This window comes from Quercus suber, unplaced genomic scaffold, assembly GCF_002906115.3.
Source record: "Quercus suber isolate HL8 unplaced genomic scaffold, Cork oak 2.0 scaffold_38, whole genome shotgun sequence".
Lineage (NCBI taxonomy): Eukaryota > Viridiplantae > Streptophyta > Magnoliopsida > Fagales > Fagaceae > Quercus > Quercus suber.
Window position 1 is genome coordinate 1,825,988 of NW_027069503.1, and position 8,640 is coordinate 1,834,627.

Below are 8,640 nucleotides of genomic sequence, written 5' to 3' on the forward strand. Positions count from 1 at the left end.
TTATTGAGTGAGTTTGTAGCCTAAGGCTATAACCAATTTTGTAGCTAAACTTTGTCAAAAAAAAAAACTCTAAATAGGCATCCATATAATATTAAAAAATTATAAATATACAAAATATATTTTCTAAATATATTAAGATGTAATCATCTACCAACAAAAGATAACAAAATATATATATTTTTTTTAATCATAGGCTTGGTAGGATTTTATTATTATTATTATTATTATTATTATTATTATTATTTTGGTTGAAGTTAGAGTATTTATAGTAATAGTAAAAATTTTAGCTTTAACACCTCAAAATTTACTTTTTCTATTTTACCACCTCACTTTATAATACACCCCATATCAAATGTTTTATTTTTGTATCACTTTATTTAAAATATAATTTAAACAATTCATTAAAATAATAAAAGAAGAGAGAGAATTTGAGTTTTTTAATTGAATGAAGAGATATAATCTTAATAAAATATTGTATTTTTTTTAACAACTTGTTACAATCAACTGGCATTTATACCAATTTACTGTAGTTGAAAGAAATTTAACTTTAATTTCTTCAATAACACATGATTTTTTAGTTCTTTGGTAGTAAAATAGTTTTTTTGCTAAAATAAAATCATCATTATGAATATTTATATTATTTTTGTTAAATTTTTAGGTTAAATAGTTACTATTTGGGTTAAACTAACTAGGCTGATTAAGGAGAAAGAGGTCTAAGGTTTTGGAAAGAGTTCAACTACAAAAATAAAATATATAACAACCAAAACAAATGAAAATTTTGGACCCAAGAGTGGCCCGGCCCCTCGGGCCCCACCTGAGTTCGTTCCTCCAAGAGATATAAAAGACTTATGCGCACACACATAAATATATAATATATATATATATTTGTATGTTGTAAAGGTGAAGGGATTATAGAATGGTTAAAGCTTTTGTTTTAATTGACTTTTCGTGGTTGCCTTACTTGAAATAATTTTACCACTGCAAATTCTATAGTTGGTAGACACATGATTTTGTAAACGGATGATGATAAAAATTGCTTTCAGCATATAAAACAGAAAAAAGAAAAATAAAAAAAGAATGCGTTACGGTTAGTTTTGGTGGTCCTATTCAGTTGTTTATATTTTATTTCTGATTATTATATACCATCATGGTGTTTTCTCCCATCAGGAACTTGGGAATATAGCTTACAAGTAACACGAAAAAGATCCTGAGTGAAAAATGAAGAACAAATACTATTTCTAGTATTTTAACTTTCTAAGGCCCGCATTTTAGGGATTCGTTGCCTGTCATTTTGATACTGAATACACGGATACAGGTGGTACTGAGATAAATGGAATCTGTTTTTTTCCTCTCTTTTTCTCAATGGTGTTGCCTTACGTTATTCATTTTGAGTCATGAAAAATGTTTCAATCCTAAACTCCTAAATACCTTTCATATATGTTAGTTATTGTTTCTCTAACATTAATTTTCTGGAACAGTCCCATGGCATCACATGACGTGGAAGATTGATGTGCACGAAAAATATATAAAAAAGTACTCTTATATTTGCATTTTGGCCTCACTTTTATGCTATTTTGTAACTGACTATAAGTTGTCTTTGTTTATGAATAATAAAGGATTTACATACAAAATGAGGCTAGGCCAATTTTCAAGCTAATTAAGTTGAGACCCTAGTGTGAAGCATGAAGAAGAAGTAGAGATTCTGCCCAGTAAACATCCAGCCCAAGCGTGAATTAACGAGAAGACCAAAAACAAAAGGAGAAAGAAAAATAAGAAGAAGCCCAAGGTTCAATTCGACGAGGATGAAGTTTGCGAGGAAAGAAACTCCTAAAATCAGCAATGGGACCTGTCAAAAAATAAATAAAAGTTAGCATTTAAAGCAAGGAATCCCTTGCATGTGCGTGGCTTGGAAATATGAATTCCTTGTTCTACTTGTACTAGGATTATTGCGTAGTGTGTCAAGCGGCTCTTTTCTTATATAAGTCCCTAGGTCAGTTTGTACTTGAACCAGGAAAAAAGCAAAAGAAAAGAAGGGCTAGGACTGTATTGTGACTATTTCATTCTCTAATTTATTTGTCTAGTTTAATTCTTAGTATTTTATTTTTGTGTTTTATTTTAATGAACATGAGTAGTTAAATTTTCAATTGGGGTTAAGATTATCAATATTATTTATGTAATTTAATTTTCTCATCCACAATAGTTGTTCTTTAATGATTTAAATTGTTCTTGCTTCATACCAATTGGCTAAGACAAGATTCTTAATATGAGTTTAATATAATCGCGTTTTTCTCATGATTTTGGATTTATCTTAATTAATTAAATGCTTGGTTTATAATAGTTTGATTTTAAAATTGGATATCTTTTGTGATTTGTTTGTTATGTATACAATTGATGATTTAATTTTATATTTAGGAAGCGAAGAAGAGCATGCTTTAGATTTTTAAAATAGGAGTTTTAATGATGATGTTTTTCATGATAGTAAGTTTGACTTCTGGATTGTCATGCAGTGGGCTGGAAAAAAATTAATGATCATGAATATATATTGATATGAATTAACAAAGTAGATTTCGAAATCTTAATTCCTTTATCTTGTTTGTGTACATCGTTTACTACTTTAATAATATATTTGATTGGATTAATTATTTTTTTAGTTTATTTAATTTCAAAACATCCCTTTCTCAAAAAAAAAAAAAAAAAAATTCAAAACATCCAATTTTTATTAAACTAGATTAGGATTTATTTGATTAAAGTTTAATTAATTGTCCTATGTTTATACAAGTTTCTCTAATTTCGACCTCATTATTGCCAAATTATACTTTGGTACGGTTCGTGTACTTGCAAGTACTTATAAATTTCACAACACAGATCATATATATTCACAAAACTAAACTATGGCTTTTCATAGTTTCTTATTTGTCAAAAGTGAGTCAAAACTTAAAAAAAAAAAAGAAAAAGAAAAGAAAAAGAAAAAGAAGATAAAAAGTTTACATTTTTTGGGTTGGAAAAAAGCTAGTTTTATTGCTTTTTTATTGAAATAAAAAGTTACGCAAAAAGCAAAAGGGCCGTTTCATGTCTAACCAGATACATTGATAACACTGCTAGCATATGGATAACAAGTACTTTTAACCCCAAAAAAAAACCATAATTAGAAACACAATAGGGAGAAACTATAGAAATAATAGTACGTGCCTCTATTAGCCCTTAACGTAAAGCCCATACTCATTGGTGAGCAAGAAAATTCAAAGTAAGACATAGTGATCTAAAAAATACTACCAGGAACGAACTTGAAAAAACATAAAGAATCCGCCAATGTTAATGGAAGAGAAATCAACACCAAACATGAATCAATGCACTTCAATGAGACATGCTTTTTTTCTTAAAAAAGTACACAAACCCCTCCCCTCTTTTGCGTTTTCTTCAATCCTAATATTCATAAATAACTAATACTATACTCTGTTTGTTTTGATGAAAAACCTTGTGCAAAGATAATTTTCCGTGTTTTCAGTGTTTGATAGTATCAGAAAAATGAGTTAAATGAAAACTATATTTTTTAACAAAAAAAGTATGGCTTATTTTTAGAGATTGTTTTCCATAAAATTAGGTGATTGTTTTTCAACTTATTTAAGTTTGCTACCAAACATAGAAAAATAAGATAGTTTTACAAAAAACTAGTATTTAGCCCGCGCAATGCACAAGAACATTTTACTTATTTTAAATCCAATCAACTTTACATAACAATACATTAAAATTCATCAGGTAATCTTAACACATCCATTCGTTTGTCCTTATTGTAATCAATTTCTAATGCTTTTTTTTTTTTTTTAATTAATGCATTTTTCCAATAAAATAGTGACACATAATTAATGACTTTGGTGTAATTGCAATATAATTTATATATAAATTAGCATTATTTTGAACATCAAATAAATTATAAATTATTTAAAATTGCATGTACAATATTTATGCAAGATATTACAAAGAAGTTGATAGATCATAGATCAATGTAACAACTCCTCAAATTTTTACATTAAAAATTGTATAAAAATTCACTACAATAGAAACATTGTAAGGCCAAAATGGCCAAATACCACATTTTGGCCATTTTGGCCTTACAATGTGAATAGAAAATAATTTATGCAAAAAAGAGAGTGAACAATTTCTTAAATAATGCTGAACAAAAAATAATTTTATGCAAAATTATAGAAATAGTTTATACAAAAAACAGTTAACAATTTTTATGAGAAACAATGAACNTTGTAACTAGGACTAGTTCAAGCTTTGTAACTGTTGATCTATTCTGAGATCTTGTATTCACTACTACTACTGTAAGTGTTTAACTCTACTTTCAATAAAGAAGTATTTTCAGTTAACTCTATGTTCATTATGTTCATTATACTACTTGTTGCTACCGCCACCGTGGACGGATTACCGCCATACTGGACGGTTCTAAATTGCTTTTGAATTATTTACTTTGAATTATTTTGTTACACTGCTTGGCTGGTTCTACCGCCTTATTTTGCTAACACTACTTTCAAGTTATATATTACTGTGCTTCCATTTCCATCTCTGTCTCTGTCTCTTCCCTTCAGCTGTGCGTCCCCTTCCCCCTTGTATGTTGTAAAGGTGAAGGGATTATAGAATGGTTAAAGCTTTTGTTTTAATTGACTTTTCGTGGTTGCCTTACTTGAAATAATTTTACCACTGCAAATTCTATAGTTGGTAGACACATGATTTTGTAAACGGATGATGATAAAAATTGCTTTCAGCATATAAAAACAGAAAAAAAGAAAAATAAAAAAAGAATGCGTTACGGTTAGTTTTGGTGGTCCTATTCAGTTGTTTATATTTTATTTCTGATTATTATATACCATCATGGTGTTTTCTCCCATCAGGAACTTGGGAATATAGCTTACAAGTAACACGAAAAAGATCCTGAGTGAAAAATGAAGAACAAATACTATTTCTAGTATTTTAACTTTCTAAGGCCCGCATTTTAGGGATTCGTTGCCTGTCATTTTGATACTGAATACACGGATACAGGTGGTACTGAGATAAATGGAATCTGTTTTTTTCCTCTCTTTTTCTCAATGGTGTTGCCTTACGTTATTCATTTTGAGTCATGAAAAATGTTTCAATCCTAAACTCCTAAATACCTTTCATATATGTTAGTTATTGTTTCTCTAACATTAATTTTCTGGAACAGTCCCATGGCATCACATGACGTGGAAGATTGATGTGCACGAAAAATATATAAAAAAAGTACTCTTATATTTGCATTTTGGCCTCACTTTTATACTATTTTGTAACTGACTATAAGTTGTCTTTGTTTATGAATAATAAAGGATTTACATACAAAATGAGGCTAGGCCAATTTTCAAGCTAATTAAGTTGAGACACAAGTGTGAAGCATGAAGAAGAAGTAGAGATTCTGCCCAGTAAACATCCAGCCCAAGCGTGAATTAACGAGAAGACCAAAAACAAAAGGAGAAAGAAAAATAAGAAGAAGCCCAAGGTTCAATTCGACGAGGATGAAGTTTGCGAGGAAAGAAACTCCTAAAATCAGCAATGGCACCTGTCAAAAAATAAATAAAAGTTAGCATTTAAAGCAAGGAATCCCTTGCATGTGCGTGGCTTGGAAATATGAATTCCTTGTTCTACTTGTACTAGGATTATTGCGTAGTGTGTCAAGCCGCTCTTTTCTTATATAAGTCCCTAGGTCAGTTTGTACTTGAACCAGGAAAAAAGCAAAAGAAAAGAAGGGCTAGGACTGTATTGTGACTATTTCATTCTCTAATTTATTTGTCTAGTTTAATTCTTAGTATTTTATTTTTGTGTTTTATTTTAATGAACATGAGTAGTTAAATTTTCAATTGGGGTTAAGATTATCAATATTATTTATGTAATTTAATTTTTCTCATCCACAATAGTTGTTCTTTAATAATTTAAATTGTTCTTGCTTCATACCAATTGGCTAAGACAAGATTCTTAATATGAGTTTAATATAATCGCGTTTTTCTCATGATTTTGGATTTATCTTAATTAATTAAATGCTTGGTTTATAATAGTTTGATTTTAAAATTGGATATCTTTTGTGATTTGTTTGTTATGTATACAATTGATGATTTAATTTTATATTTAGGAAGCGAAGAAGAGCATGCTTTAGATTTTTAAAATAGGAGTTTTAATGATGATGTTTTTCATGATAGTAAGTTTGACTTCTGGATTGTCATGCAGTGGGCTGGAAAAAAATTAATGATCATGAATATATATTGATATGAATTAACAAAGTAGATTTCGAAATCTTAATTCCTTTATCTTGTTTGTGTACATCGTTTACTACTTTAATAATATATTTGATTGGATTAATTATTTTTTTAGTTTATTTAATTTCAAAACATCCCTTTCTCAAAAAAAAAAAAAAAAAAATTCAAAACATCCAATTTTTATTAAACTAGATTAGGATTTATTTGATTAAAGTTTAATTAATTGTCCTATGTTTATACAAGTTTCTCTAATTTCGACCTCATTATTGCCAAATTATACTTTGGTACGGTTCGTGTACTTGCAAGTACTTATAAATTTCACAACACAGATCATATATATTCACAAAACTAAACTATGGCTTTTCATAGTTTCTTATTTGTCAAAAGTGAGTCAAAACTTAAAAAAAAAAAAAGAAAAAGAAAAGAAAAAGAAAAAGAAGATAAAAAGTTTACATTTTTTTGGGTTGGAAAAAAGCTAGTTTTATTGCTTTTTTATTGAAATAAAAAGTTACGCAAAAAGCAAAAGGGCCGTTTCATGTCTAACCAGATACATTGATAACACTGCTAGCATATGGATAACAAGTACTTTTAACCCCAAAAAAAAACCATAATTAGAAACACAATAGGGAGAAACTATAGAAATAATAGTACGTGCCTCTATTAGCCCTTAACGTAAAGCCCATACTCATTGGTGAGCAAGAAAATTCAAAGTAAGACATAGTGATCTAAAAAATACTACCAGGAACGAACTTGAAAAAACATAAAGAATCCGCCAATGTTAATGGAAGAGAAAATCAACACCAAACATGAATCAATGCACTTCAATGAGACATGCTTTTTTTCTTAAAAAAGTACACAAACCCCTCCCCTCTTTTGCGTTTTCTTCAATCCTAATATTCATAAATAACTAATACTATACTCTGTTTGTTTTGATGAAAAACCTTGTGCAAAGATAATTTTCCGTGTTTTCAGTGTTTGATAGTATCAGAAAAATGAGTTAAATGAAAACTATATTTTTTTAACAAAAAAAGTATGGCTTATTTTTAGAGATTGTTTTCCATAAAATTAGGTGATTGTTTTTCAACTTATTTAAGTTTGCTACCAAACATAGAAAAATAAGATAGTTTTACAAAAAAACTAGTATTTAGCCCGCGCAATGCACAAGAACATTTTACTTATTTTAAATCCAATCAACTTTACATAACAATACATTAAAATTCATCAGGTAATCTTAACACATCCATTCGTTTGTCCTTATTGTAATCAATTTCTAATGCTTTTTTTTTTTTTTTTTAATTAATGCATTTTTCCAATAAAATAGTGACACATAATTAATGACTTTGGTGTAATTAACACATCCATTCGTTTGTCCTTATTGTAATCAATTTCTAATGCTTTTTTTTTTTTTTTTTAATTAATGCATTTTTCCAATAAAATAGTGACACATAATTAATGACTTTGGTGTAATTGCAATATAATTTATATATAAATTAGCATTATTTTGAACATCAAATAAATTATAAATTATTTAAAATTGCATGTACAAATATTTATGCAAGATATTACAAAGAAGTTGATAGATCATAGATCAATGTAACAACTCCTCAAATTTTTACATTAAAAATTGTATAAAAATTCACTACAATAGAAACATTGTAAGGCCAAAATGGCCAAATACCACATTTTGGCCATTTTGGCCTTACAATGTGAATAGAAAATAATTTATGCAAAAAAGAGAGTGAACAATTTCTTAAATAATGCTGAACAAAAAATAATTTTATGCAAAATTATAGAAATAGTTTATACAAAAAACAGTTAACAATTTTTATGAGAAACAATGAACAATTTTAATTAATGTAGAAATTAAATTCATATTTCAAAATTAAAATCTCTATATTTTCCAATGCTTCTATTTAAATAAATAAAAACATAAAAAAGCTAATTATTTTTATCTTTATGTTTATTTGTCGATTATCCCCAAACAAAAAAAAAAAAAATTACACAGTACTCGAGCTTGGTAAACTCGAGTACTGTACAAATAAAATTATCTGCATTTTATTTATAAAAGGTACTCGAGCTTGGGATTGTGTTGCATGGTACTCGAGTTTACCAAGCTCGAGTACCACATTATTTTTTTTTTAATTGCCCAATTTCCAGCACGGTGGAACTATAAAATTGGGTACTCGAGTTCACCAAACTCGAGTACTAGAAAAAGTGATAGATCGTCATTTATTTTTGAAACAATATTTTTTTGCTAAAAATTTTATAAAAAGGTGGTATTTGGCCACTTTGGCCAACATTGTAAAAAATCATTTACAATTTATTGAGGCAATAGTTGAGAAGTTAATGGAGCAATGTCTTTTGATTTTGTTTTTCA